The sequence below is a fragment of the Pholcus phalangioides genome, unplaced genomic scaffold (assembly GCF_987345545.1).
Source record: "Pholcus phalangioides strain wild (caught in Gottingen) unplaced genomic scaffold, Ppha-v1.0 ptg000017l_1, whole genome shotgun sequence".
Lineage (NCBI taxonomy): Eukaryota > Metazoa > Arthropoda > Arachnida > Araneae > Pholcidae > Pholcus > Pholcus phalangioides.
In genome coordinates, this window is record NW_028301610.1 from 65,916,474 (window position 1) to 65,931,074 (window position 14,601).

Genomic DNA, 14,601 nt, shown 5'->3' on the forward strand with positions numbered 1-14,601 from the left:
GGAACCTACTCCATGCTTTCTTTTGTGCTTTAATCGTAAGATTACATTCGTGGTTCCACCAAGGTTTAGGAAATTTAGGAAGTTTCGAGGAGACTTTGGGTATTGTTTCATTTGCTGCAGAGATGATACAACTGGTCACAAGGTCGACACAGTGGTCGACGTCGGGTTGCGAAACCATATCCTCTGTGATTTCTGCCTTGACCGTGAAGTCTGTCCATCGGGCGGCCACAAGCTTCCATCGAGGAGGACCCTCAGGTATGCTATGGCTTCGATCAAGGCACTTAACCACTAGAGGAAAATGATTGCTCCCGTGGAGGTCTGGATCAACCGACCAGGACCAGTTGGGCAAGAGTGAAGGTGAACATAACGATAGATCTATTGCAGTGAAACTATTGTTTGGGGCATGGAAATGAGTCAAACTACCATCATTCATGATGGCGAGGTCCATATTGTCTAACAGCCGTTCAACCATTTCCCCACGAGGGGTGTTGCTGTTAGAACCCCATATCATGTTATGAGCATTGAAGTCTCCAAGAAGAAAAAATGGTGGAGGTAATTGATCAATCAGATCTTCTAGATCTCTCTGTAAGATGGTGTCATTTGGTGGCAAATAAATAGAACAGATGGTAATTCTTAGGCCTGTAGAGATTTCCACCGCGATGGCTTGCAGGTTCGTGCGCAGCGTTAGAACGCGCGACGACACGTGATGTGGAACCAGCAGAGCAACACCGCGGCAGGCTCTACTCCCGTCATCGTAATCAATACGGAACAGGGAATGTCGCCTGATGTTCCATGTCTCCGAGGGCTTCGTAAAAGTTTCCTGGAGTGCCACGCAAACAGGATGATAACGATTGATCAAATCCTTGAGATCTTCATAATTGGATCTAAGACCACGAATGTTCCATTGAATTATGTTGGCCATAAATTTCAAATAGAAGTAGACGGTTCAAGGTCCTTAAATTTATTCCGGTCAATCTTGCGGCGAGTAGTACCGGATTCTGTGGGATTGTCAAGATCCATGTCACCAATCGATGTGTCATCGATAAGTGACACATTTTTAACGGTGGGATGTGTCAAAGCTCTCTGTATGGCTTTTTTCGAATACCCCGTCATGAAAGGTTTCTTTTTTGATTTATTTCCAGAACTTATTTTGGGTTTTGTAGCAGTAGATATTTTGAATGTGTTCGCTGTTGCTTTTCCCGCTTCTTCTTCGGAGGTAGTGGACTCCCTCCGGAATCCAGCGGAGCAACAGCAGCCACAACTATTGCATGGTTGATTGGATGAAGTTTGAGTGGATGTGTTAGCAATTGGTTCGGTCTGAGTTGTAATAGAAACTTTTGTTACACAGTTAATCTTGTTAGTAGTCGGTGATTGTGAAGTCGTATTGGCGTATGATTTACCAACTATTGGAGCTTGGTTAGATGTTATGCGACGACGTGCTTCGATATACGAGATGTTATTAAGGACCTTGATCTTCTGGATCTCTTTTTCTTCATTCCATTTCGGACATTTCCTGTCAAATGCGGGGTGATTGCCACCGCAATTGACGCACTTGAATGATGTTGAAGTGCAGTCGTCCGAAATGTGGTCCTTCTCACCGCATTTTGCGCAGGTGGGTTGACTTCGGCACGCCGTTCGTGAATGACCGAATTTCTGACAGTTGAAGCATCTTACAGGGTTAGGTATATATGGCCGGATTTTGAGGCTGTAATAACCGATCTTAATATCTTTCGGTAATGTTGGCGATGAGAATGTAAGGATTATGTTGCGTGATGGAGCTGGGTTGCCATCTTTGCGGCTCATGATATGCTTGGCGGATGTTACGCCTTGAGACGCCAGCTCCTCTGTTAGTAGTTCTTCATCCATATTAATCAAGTTAGTATCTGAAATCACACCACGTGAATAATTCAACGTGGGATGGATTTTGACTATTATTGGAATGTCTCCGAGAGATGTGAGCTTTTGAACGAGTTCGGATTGTTTAGGTGTGTTAGTTTCAATTAGAAGGTCTCCTGAACGAAGAGCCTTCACTGATTTTAATGTGCCTATTGCGCCATAGAGAGCTTTGTCTATTATGAATGGTGACACTTTGGCCAGCGGTTTATCAGTGTCAGTACAATGCAGGAAGAAAAATGAAACAGCAGGAGTAGGATCAGTGACAATAGTTTCGCTCATAGCAGTTCTTTGACGTTTTGGTGCATTTTGATTTTTCCCCATTTTGGAGATAATGTGTTCGGCTCCTACCGACCATGCCCACCATGGAGCCCTACAAGGGGACGCGCACACGTAACCGATGAAGGTTAGTAGCAACGCCAGGTTAGGTAGGAGCTATACACCACCGAAGCAGGCGAGCAGACGCGTTCAAGATCCAAGATCGCCGTGAAGCAGCACCAACAAACCTCAACGACGTCCGGCAGGCCCGGCCCCTCTACCTGCCCAGTAGTGTAACCCCTTCAGCCACCGAGGCGACCAGCCGATTGACCCAGACGGGGCTAATCCAGGCCTCCCGTTTCGGCTGAATCCGAGGCCAAAGCTAGCGCATCAGGCTAACCAGGATCCCCATCTCCAGCCTTACGGGTCTCCACGCACGGCAAACACGCAGGTAGACAGCGTCCCGGATGGAGCATACGCTAGAAGCAATGCCCCATCCGGGAGGACCCCTCCCCGCCTGAGCGGGGCCCACAATGAGGGGTTGGACACAGAAGACAAACATGTTCAGGACAAAACGAGACGCAAGACATGTACTGCAAGATGTGTAGAAATAAACATGTAATTTGGGCTATTGAAGGTGAAGTATATGAGCACAAAAAGCGATGACAATGACGTGTGATAGATTTGGCGTTACCCAGAGTGCACCACGAGGAGGCCTATCACATTACACCCCCCCCCCCATCGTTTCATCCCATTAAATCATCAGCCGAACGTACATCGTACATCTTCCGGCCTTTTACGCCGGAGAGGTACAATTCATGGTTCACCCTTCATGAACTGACGACGGCCTTGCAGCGAAGTCCTGACTCGGCTGTAGGGCCCGATGCCAATCATTATTCCATGATTCGGCATCTCTCATCAGAATCACTCATTTTATTTAATCGGATCTGGGTCAGTCATTCATTTCCTGACACCTGGCGAGTAGCCATTGTTCTTGCATTCCCGAAGCCTGGCAAAAATCGTCAACAACCAAACAGTTACAGACCTATTGCTTTGACCAGTTGTTATAAGCTCATGGAACGCATGGTCAACTATCACCTTATGCGCTACCTTAAGGTTAACAATATTTTATCTAAACATCAAAGCGGCTTTAGACGGTTCAGGTCCACCACATGCAATTTGTTACGCCATGAGACTTCAATCAGACAAGCATTCGTAAAGAGGGAGCATATGATAGGCCTACGACCGTACTTGGAGGCACAGAATTCTTTCGACCTCTATAACTGCGGCTTGCGGGGCAATTTGCCCATTTTTATTAAGAACTTTCTTGCTCACCGCATCTTCCAGGTACGGATCGGAAGCACGTTATCAACTCCCCAAATTCAAGAACAAGGTGTACCTCAAGATAGCATTTTAAGTGTAACACGTTTTATTTCAAGACTCAACGGGATGTTGAATGAAATCCCGTTGTCTGTTACAGCGCATTTTATGTGGATGATCTGTTGATATCGTATCAATCAGTGAATATGAGGTCAGCCGAGAGACAATTAAAAACCGCTCTCAACAAGATCAGCAAGTGGGCTCTTAATAACGGCTTTTCTCCGCTGACAGGACTGTCGCTGTGCACTTTTGTCGGCGTCGAGACCTGCACGATGACAAACAGTTGTTTCTCAATAACAATCTAATACCTATTGTAGAAAACACTAAATTCCTCGGCATCGCATTTGACAAAAAACTTACTTTCAAACCTCATATTTAACAGTTAAGAGCTCGTTGCATGAAGACGATGAACCTCTTGAAGGTCATCTCTTCTACGTCATGGGGAGCAGACCGTAAGTCGCTCCTGCACTTAAACTGAAGAGCCAAAAAAACTGGTACAGGCATGCGTATGCAAATAAAGAGATATGGAACCAATCATAGTACGGCGCTGCGGTCGGCAACGCCTATATAACACAACAAGTGTCTGGCATAGTTGTTAGATCGGTTACTGCTGCTACAATGGCAGGTTATCGAGATTTAAGTGAGTTTGAACGTGGTGTTATAGTCGGCGCACGAGAGATGGGACATAGCATCTCCGAGATAGCGATGAAATTTAGATTTTCACGTACGACCATTTCACGATTGTACCGTGAATATCGGGAATCCGGTAAAAAACTAAATCTACGACATCGCTGCGGCCGGAAAAAGATCATGCAAGAACGTGACAGACGTGCAACCCTTCCACAAATTGCTGCAGATTTCAATGCTGGGCCATCAACAAGTGCAAGCGTGTGAACCATTCAACGAAACATCATCGATATGGACTTTCGGAGCCGAAGGCCCACTCGCGTACCCTTGATGACTGCACGACACAAAGCTTTACGCCTCGCCTGGGCCCGGCAACACCGACATTGGACTGTTGAGGACTGGAAACACGTTGCTGGTCTGACGAGTCTCGGTTCCAATTGCTTCGACCTGATGGACGTGTACGAGGATGGAGACAACCTCATGAATCCATAGACCCTACATGTCAACAGGGGACTGTTCAAGCTGGTGGAGGCTCTGTGATGGTATGGGGCGTGTGCAGTTGGCGTGATATGGGACCCCTGATACGTCTAGATACGACTCTGACAGGTGACAGGTACGTAAGCATCCTGGTGGCTCAGGAACACTCTTCTGACTTTAAACACTTCCGCTGGCCACCTAAATCCCCAGACATGAACATATCTGGGATGCCTTGCAACGTGCTGTTCAGAAGAGATCTCCACCCCCTCTTACTCCTACGGATTTATGGACAGCCATGCAGGATTCATGGTGTCAATTACCTCCAGCACTACTTCAGACATTAGTCGAGTCCAAGCCACGTCGTGTTGCGGCACTTCTGCGGGGGGCCCTACACGATATTAGGCAGGTGACCAGTTTTTTTGGCTCTTCAGTGTACATAAAGATCGAAGTTCGACTCGGCTCAATTGTATACGGGTCAGCACCTCGGAGCTATCTGAGTGTGCTTGACCCAGTCCACCATCTCGCCCTCCGGATATCTCCAATGGAGAGCCTGTATGTCGAATGCAACGAGCCATCGTGGACATTAAGACGTCAACAATTATCCTTAAAATATTATATTAAAATGAATTCTCTGCCAGATCATCCACTTCATCATGTCATTTTCAATCCCTCATTTCATAGACCTTTTGCTGCTCGTCCTTCATGTGTTCCATGCTATGGTCTTCGTATGAGGTCACTCATAGAAGAAATACAAATAGACATCAGTCGTGTGGCCCCAGTTGCTCAACAACTGGCACCATGGGAGCAGTCTCTGCCAGATGTCTCTCTATCATTATACTCTAGAGCCACCACAGCAGATGTCATATATCGGCATATATGCTATAGGCACAGGGGCAGGTACAACAGGTACTTCCCCATATATACCGACGGCTCTAAGAGCCCTGGTCATGTCGGTTGTGCCTACATCTGCTGTGAGGAGACATCTTTCAAACTACCAGACACATTCTCTATTTATTCGGCAGAACTATACGCAATCCTTCAGGCTCTACGTCATATACGACGCAAACGCCACTGACGATGCATCAATTATAACGACTCTGTCAGCGCATAGCAAGCACTGTGTTCTTTTAGTTTCGACATTTATCCATTTATTCATGCCATTTTTCATCAACTGCATCACCTCATCCATCACCGTACAACAGTAAAATTTTACTGGGTACCAGGTCATGTAGGAATACCGGGCAACGAAAAAGCAGACAACGCAGCTCGAACAACAACTAACATTGACAATAGCCTTTTGGTACCTGCCAGGGACCACTTCTCAATCCTCCGGGAAGTGATGCATCATCGCTGGCAGGATCATTGGAACAATCAAATAAATAATAAACTTCATGCCATCAAGCCCACGCTTGGCCATTGATGTTCGAGCTGCAGAATTAACCGAAAAGAGGAAGTTCTGCTTGCCCGGTTAAGCATAGGACACAGTCGCATCACACAATCATATTTGTTATTACGAGAGAGTCAACCGCAGTGCCCTTAAGTCCACTTACCATTGCCCATGCTTTTAGTGGTTCACACCATCGTCATAATTTTACGACCGCTTTTGGTCAGAATCATCTCTCACTTCGTGACATTTTATCTAACCATTGCGATGCATCTTTTTAAATTCATTAAAGCCATTGGTTTCTATAACAAATTATAGTTTTTAAAATTCACGTTGCTTTTTATCATGCGTAGTTTTTATTTTTCTGACATGATCGATTGTTATGGCGCAGTTTGACCAAATTGGTCCTTACGCCAATAAATTTGAAATCCAATCTTTTTCGTAACAAATTGTTTTCCACTATATCTCGAGCAGTTCACAATGAAAATAGAAGACATTGGTATCGTTTGTTAGATATTCCAATGACAAAGCCGATGAGAATAATGACATAATTTCATTACCTGCTATGCGATTCAAGGTAAAAAAAAAACGTGTTCACGTCAAAACTTGTGACCATGTCTATGACACAGCCGGCCCTATTTTTTTCATTTGACTTTTTGGTCCTCGAACGTGGTTGGTCAGGGTTGAATAATTGCTGTTTTGTAATTTGTTCCAAAGAGGCATGAAAAGTATTTATCTTCTAAATACACAATACAATATAATCAGCATTCAAGATCATTTCATTTGTGTACAGTCCTTAAAAAGGAAATTTCGAAGCCAATGAAAAGTTGCCAAATGGCAATAAGTCGCCAAAACATACTAAATTTTTCCCTTTAATACCTCGATAAATATTGCATTTATATAAATGACTTTTGGGAGCAGATTCTACATTTCATTTATTGGAAGTTTGAGTATATGGAGACTGTATGAAGTTGTTTTTCACTTGTTTCTGCTCCCCACCTCATCCCATGACATTTTAAGAAACCGGGTGTCATTTGAAAACTTTTTGTAATTAAAAGTTTACTTCTAAAGGCAACGGATGCAGAGATTGCCCTATGGACAAACAATTTGAATCACCCTCTATTGGCATGTTACTCCCAATCAATGATATAAACCCTAGGCTAAAAAACATTTTCGCTCAATTAATATAATTATTTTCAAATTTGATGATCCTCGCAACTATTAAAGAACAGACTACCGTCGCTAAGTATGAAATCGGCTATTCAATTAATTTGGTGTTCATAACGTTGAAATTTAGGATATTTCTGGTGGCATTAAAAATAGTAAAACTCAAAATTTATTAGCCATTTTAGTCGTAGCAAGTATACGGTCGGAAAAACGAGACCGCGGCGATTCTTTCCACGCTGATGACCCAAACTTAATGAGACTGTAATGATTCGTATTTCCGTCCAATAACTTCACAGAAGATATGGACTATAAACTGATGATACAGAGGGTAGGAAATGGAGGCACAACGAGTTGGGGATGGGTGAACCGTATGAAAACAGTACGCGAATAAATCAACCGAAAGCACGCGGACAAGTTGTTAAGTATCCCTGAAGTTGCAATCCAGCAACGTCATCAAATACCGATACGTCAAAACGCGCGAATTACGCCTGTAATTAATTTTTATCCCGAGAGATGGAGTAAGCAACGGTTTCTTATCAGCAGATGTTGAGAGAGGGGGGGGAGGGTGCAGAAGCCTGTTGGGAATCGAAATTAGATTGCAACGCCCGCATTAGCTCATTTGCATGACAGCAAATTAGTGATAACTTGATTAAAATATGACGTGGCTTGACGTCAGAAGGCAAAACAGATGTCCATAAATATTTATCTAGGTTTTCATAAGATAATTAAGAAACCCGGAGATGGGGGGAATATTTGGTGGGTAGGCAATAACTTAACAGCAGCGATGGTAGTAGATACAAGGAGCAGAGTAGGTCGCTGTTGAGAGAATGTCTCAAAATGACAGTTAATATTTAATACCGAAAATCGCTCGTTTCACAGCAGAAAACGGGAGAAACTGCTTCGTTCCCTTCATATTCTATCCTCATTTATGCCCCTCCGCCACTTCTTTCTCCTCTATCACCATCTTTCCATCCATTGTCTCGAGCGGTGAAATTTCAATATTAATTGGAAGGCAGAAGTTTTCGAAATTTTACGGCAACTACGATATCAATTGCGAAGCTTTTAACTCTGGAAATAGCTTTTCTCAAAAGTAACAGAAGGAATAAAATTAAATTTCGGGCTTACTTAATGTTCGTGCTATCGATGCCAAGCCGTAAATGTTCAAAGGTAGGGGGCATCAATTATGCAAGCGGACAGAGCAAAGGAAACGCTCACTTTCATTTTCAGAAGTCATTTAATGGCTCTCTAGTCTTATAATGACGAACTAAAAGTACTTCTTTCCGTTTTATTATTCATGCTAAATGATGCATTTCTAATGTTTCCTCGCAGAGAAACATTCGCATAACGCTACCGTAATTATGAAATTGAAAATCCAAGAATTCGGGGAATAAGTTCGAGACGTTCTTCTTCGAACGAGTATCACTTCTCAGTGAATAATACTTTCGAATCTCTATTTTGTAACAACTGACTCTCCTCAATTACCTCGCCGTAAATTTGCCCCAACTTCTCCCAGAATCATCAAAAAGAACATTTCAATTTAGAATTTTCGTTAATCTCTTTGTTTGTGTTCGTGTATGATTGGAAAATAAATCGAAATTATCTTTTTCACAGCCAAAAGAAATTCACTCAAAATTTCCCAAAACTATTACGTGTTATACCACATAATATGTAGGACGATATTATCTTTTGCCAAATGTCTGGTTATTTATTAAGTTATTTCTACACACCGTTAACCCTTTTATTTAGATTTTTGGCTACAAATTTGGTTGATGTACAGTGGGATTTTGATCCAAAAATCTGACAAAAGATGATTTGTAATTTTTGCTCGCTAATTTACGCTGAAATTCCTCTTAAGTCCCCCAGTAAAATCCCTCTTAACTGACACCTCCCCGCCAAATGCGGTCACCCCTCTTTTAATGCCAAATTATCATCATCATCCTTTATTGATTTTGCTATAAGCCAATATTTCCAAATAGTAATTTATCCTTTGTATAACGAAATTACGCATTTCAAACCCCTGATTAATGGTCACCCCTCTTTTACGGTTGAATTCTTTCGTTCCGCGGGTGTCCGCAAAATCGTCTTTACTGTATAACTAAACTAAATTATCGTTTACGTATTAAAAATAATGTCATACATTTATTATACGGTATAAGTTAAGCACTGTGGGAAAAAATAAATCCAATTGATGCAAGAAGTTGGTGCGTATTATAATCCCATTAAAAACTTTCATGTGAAAAATGTAGCCAGGTATCGATTCTTTTCCCCGTAAAAAGTTGTGATATCTGATGCTGAGTCAAGTCTAGCGCTCTTCTCAACTGTGAAACAGACTCACAAATCACTCCGACTCCTAACACCCAAGCCAGAACAAGACAGCTTTAGACTGGCTTAATCATCGTTGTTCAGGTTGATTTGTACAGCGCAACGTACACTGGTTAGTCATATGCAAATTGAACATTGCAACATAAAAATCAACGTGAACAACGATGACTAAATTTGCGGGATTAAATTCCCTTGTCTTATTTATTTAATATTCAATTTCCTTATATCTTTGGGTCGTTATTTCATCCATAGTACGAAATAGCTTTCAAATATCGGTATCTCATGAGTCCTCAATTCTGATACATCTCGCGACAGTACCCAATTGTCCGGGGAAAATATGTTGTAACAATTTTGTATGTTGTTTTTTCTTTTTCGACAAAATAAAGTGTTCCAGACTCTGCCACGAAGCTGGGCTGGAAGAGATCTCGTTAACGGGATAAGTCCAGTGGCTAAGTTCTGGCGTTCGTTCATTTAGTTCTGATACATCTGTTTTATTTTTTCCATGTTCTCCATCCGCTTTTCGAATTTCTTATTTGTCATCATCTTCACGATACGACCACTGTTTTTCAATGCATAGACATCCGATTCGAATTATTTGATAACTTCTAAAAATGCATAGATATTGGGATGAGGTGCACTAAAGTTTGCGTTACAGCGAGAATGAAATGATTCACAAGCGTTCGTTTTGTTCTCCTTCCATTTTATCAGAGGCTGGATTGGATTAGATTTTTGGTTCAGAGGCACAAGGGCCAATAAAGCCAAAATGCGCCAAAACAAATCATTAATTAAAAATACGATGAAACTTATTCTTGTCAAGTGCAGAAAATAAAACTATGCGTGAAACGTAAAAAATGACATGAATTGTAAAAATTATAATTTGTCATATAAACCAATGGCTTTGATGAATTTAAAAATGCGAGATGCATCGCAATGATCAGATAAAATGTCACGAAGTGAAAGATGATTCTGACCAAAAGCGGTCGTAAAATGATGACGAAGGTGCGAACAAATAAAAGCCATGAGCAATGGTAAATGGGCTTTGACAATGAGGGCACTGCGGTTGACTCTCTCGTAGTAAAAGATATGATTGTGTGATGCGACTGTGTCCTATCCTTAACCGGGCATGCAGAACTTCCTCCTTTCGGTTAGTTCTGCAGCTCGAACACCAATGGCCAAGTGTGGGCTTGATGGCATGAAGTTTATTATTTATTTGATTGTTCCAATGATCCTGCCAGCGATGATGCATCACTTCCCGGAGGATTGAGAAGTGGTCACTGGCAGGTACCAAAAGGCTATTGTCAATGTTAGTTGTTGTTCGAGCTGCGTTGCCAAGCAAATGGGGCCACACGACTATTGTCTAATTCTAGTTTTTCCACAAGTGCCCTCATATGAAGGGCGAGCAGGAAAAAGTCTATGAAATGAGGAATCAAAAATGACACGATGAAGTGGATGATCTGGAAAAGACTTCATCTTGATATAATATTTCAAGGAAAGTTGCTGGCGTCTTGATGTCAGTGATGGCTCGTTGCATTCGACATACAGGCTCTCCATTGGAGACGTCCGAAAAGCTCAGGAACAAATCCGTAGGGCGAGATGGTGGACTGGGTCGAGCACACTCAGATAGCTCCGAGGTGCCGACCCGTATACAAGCTTCGATCTTATTAAAGCTTTATATAATTGGAGGAGCGACTTATGGTCAGCTCCCCACGATGTAGAAGAGATGACCTTCAAGAGGTTCATCGTCTTCATGCAACGAGCTCATAACGAGTTTCTTGTCGAATGTGATGCCGAGGAATTTTGTGTTTTCTACTATTGGTATTTGACTATTGTTTAGGAACAATTGTGGGTCATCGTGAAGGTCTCGATGCCGACAAAAGTGCACAGCGACAGTCTTGTCGGCGGAGAAAGAGAAGCCATTATCATGAGCCCACTTGCTGATCTTGTTGAGAGCGATTTGTAATTGTCTCTCGGCTGACCTCATATTCACTGATTGGTAAGATATCAACAGACAATCCACGTAGAGTGCGCCAGTGACAGATAACGGAAGATGGTTTAACACCCCGTTGAGTCTTAAAATAAAAAAAGTTACACTTAAAATGTTACCTTGAGGTACACCTTGTTCTTGAATTTGGGGAGCTGATAACATGATTCCGATCCGTACCTGGAAAATGCGGCGAGCGTTCTTAATAAAAATGGGCAAGTTGCCCCACAAGCCGCTATTATAGAGATCGGAAAGAATTCCGTGTCTCCAAAGTACGGTCGTAGGTCTTTTCTATGTCGAAAAATATGGCTAGCACATGCTCCCTCTTCACAAATGCTGATGTCTCAAAGCGTAACTGATTCCATGTTGTAGACCTTAACCGTCTAAAGCCGCTTTGATGTTTCGATAAAATATTGTTAACCTCAAGGTAGTGCATAAGGCGATAGTTAACCATGCGTTCCATGAGCTTACATAGACAACTGGTCAAAGTATTAGGTTGCTGAGGATTTTTGCCAGGCTTCGGGAATGCAAGAACAATGGCTGCTCGCCAGGTGTCGCGAAATGAATGACTGACCCAGATCCGATTAAATAAAATGAGTAAATGTTAGTGATTCTGGTGAGAACGTAATGAATGGCATCGGGCCCTACAGCTGAGACAGGACTTCGCTGCAAGGCCGTCGTCAGTTCATGAAGGGTGAACAAATGAATTGTACCCTTCCGATGTAAAAGGCCGGAAAGTGTACACATTGCATTCGGCCAATGATTTGATGCGATTAAACGATGGTGGATAATTCGCGTCACTGGAGACAGTGGCGAAATGTGCGGCTATGGTGTCCGCATTATCCCTCACATCGCTGATGATAGTACCATTGGTGTTTGAAATGGTGATGGGATGAGACTGATAATGACCATTGATTTTTCGGATCCGGTCCCAAATGATTTTTGATGAAGTTGAAGAATTGATTCCCGTGGTAAACTTTTACCAGGCGCCTGGTTCTTCTCGCTATCGCCTCTGCTTTTAAAAATGCCAACTTATTATCAAGGGTAGGATACCGCCGGAACCTACTCCATGCTCTCTTTTGAGCTTTAATAGTGAGATTACATTCGTGGTTCCACCAAGGTTTAGGAAGTTTCGAGGAGACTTTGGGTATTGTTTTATTGGCTGCTGAGATCATACAACTGGTCACAAGGTCGACACAGTGGTCAACGTCGGGTTGCGAAACCATATCCTCCGTGAAATCAGCCCATCGGGAGGCCAGAAGCTTCCACCGAGGAGGTCCCTCAGGTATGCTATGGCGTCGGTCAAGGCACTTAACCACTAGAGGAAAATGATTGCTACCGTGGAGGTCCGGATCAACCGACCAGGGCCAGTTGGGCAAGAGTGAAGGTGAGCATAACGATAAATCTATTGCAGTGAAACTATTGTTTGACGCATGGAAATGAGTGAAACTGCCATCATTCATGATGGCGAGGTCCATATTGTCTAACAGCCGTTCGACCATATCCCCACGAGGGGTGTTGCTGTTAGAACCCCATATCATGTTATGTGCATTGAAGTCTCCAAGAAGAAAAAATGGTGGAGGTAATTGATCAATCAGATCTTCTAGATCTCTCTGTAAGATGGTGTCATTTTGGGAAAATAAATGGAACATATGGTAATTCTTAGGCCTGTAGAGATTTCCACCGTGATGGCTTGCAGGATCGTGCGCAGCGTTAAAACGCGCGACGACACGTGATGTGGAACCAGCAGAGCAACACCGCGGCAAGCCCTACTCCCGTCATCGTAATCAATACGGAACAGGGAATGTCGCCTGATGTTCCATGTCTCCAAGGGCTTCGTAAAAGTTTCCTGGAGTGCCAAGCAAACAGGATGATATCGATTGATCAAATCCTTGAGATCTTTGTAATTGGATCTAAGACCACGAATGTTCCATTGAATCATGTTGGCCATAAATTTAAATTTCAAATAGAAGTTACGGTTCAAGGTCCTTGAATTTATTCTGGTCAATCTTGCGGTGAGTAGTACCGGATTCTGTAGGATTGTCCAGGTGCCTGTCACCAATCTATGTATCATCGATAAGTGACATATTTTTAGTTGTGGGATGTTTCAGAGCTCTTTGTATGGCTTTTTTCGAATATCCGGTCTTGAATGGTTTCTTTTTTGATTTATTTCCAGAACTAATTTTGGGTTTTGTAACAGTAGATATTTTGCATGTGTTCGCCGTTGCTTTTCCCGCTTCTTCGGAGGTAGTGGACTCCCTCCGGAATCCAGCGGAGCAACAGCAGCCATAACTATTGCACGGTTGGTTAGATGATGATGTTTGAGTTGATGTGTCAGCTATTGCTTCAGTCTGAGTTGTTACGGATGCTTTGTTGACAGTGTTAGTCTTATTAGCTGACGATGGATTGGTTACCAAATTAGAGTATGATCTAGTACCTATTGGAGTTTGGATAGAAGTTATACGACGGCGTGCTTCGATATATGAGATGTTATTAAGGACTTTGATCTTCCATTTCGGACACTTTCTGTCAAATGCGGGGTGGTCACCACCGCAATTGACGCACTTGATTGGTGAATTAGTGCAGTTGTCCGAAATGTGGTCCTTCTCACCGCACTTTGCGCAGGCGGGTTGACTACGGCACACCGTTCGTGAGTGACCGTATTTTTGGCAGTTAAAGCATCGAACAGGGTTAGGAATGTATGGCCGGATTTTGAGGTTATAATAACCTATTTTGATATCTTTCGGCAATGTTGGTGATGAGAATGTGAGAATTATGTTTCGTGTGGAAGCTGGATTGCCATCTTTGCGGTTCATAATATGTTGGGCAGATGTTACGCCTTGAGACGCCAGCTCTTGTGTTAGTTCTTCTTCATCCATGTTAATTAAGTTAGTATCTGAAATGACACCACGTGAATAATTCAACGTGGGATGGATTTTGACTGTTATTGGAATGTCTCCGAGAGATGTGAGCTTTTGAATGAGTTCGGCTTGTTTGGGTGTGTTAGTTTCGATGAGAAGGTCTCCTGAACGAAGAGCCTTCACAGATTTTAAGGTACCTACTGTGCCATAAAGATCTTTATCTATTAGAAATGGTGATACTTTGACCAGCT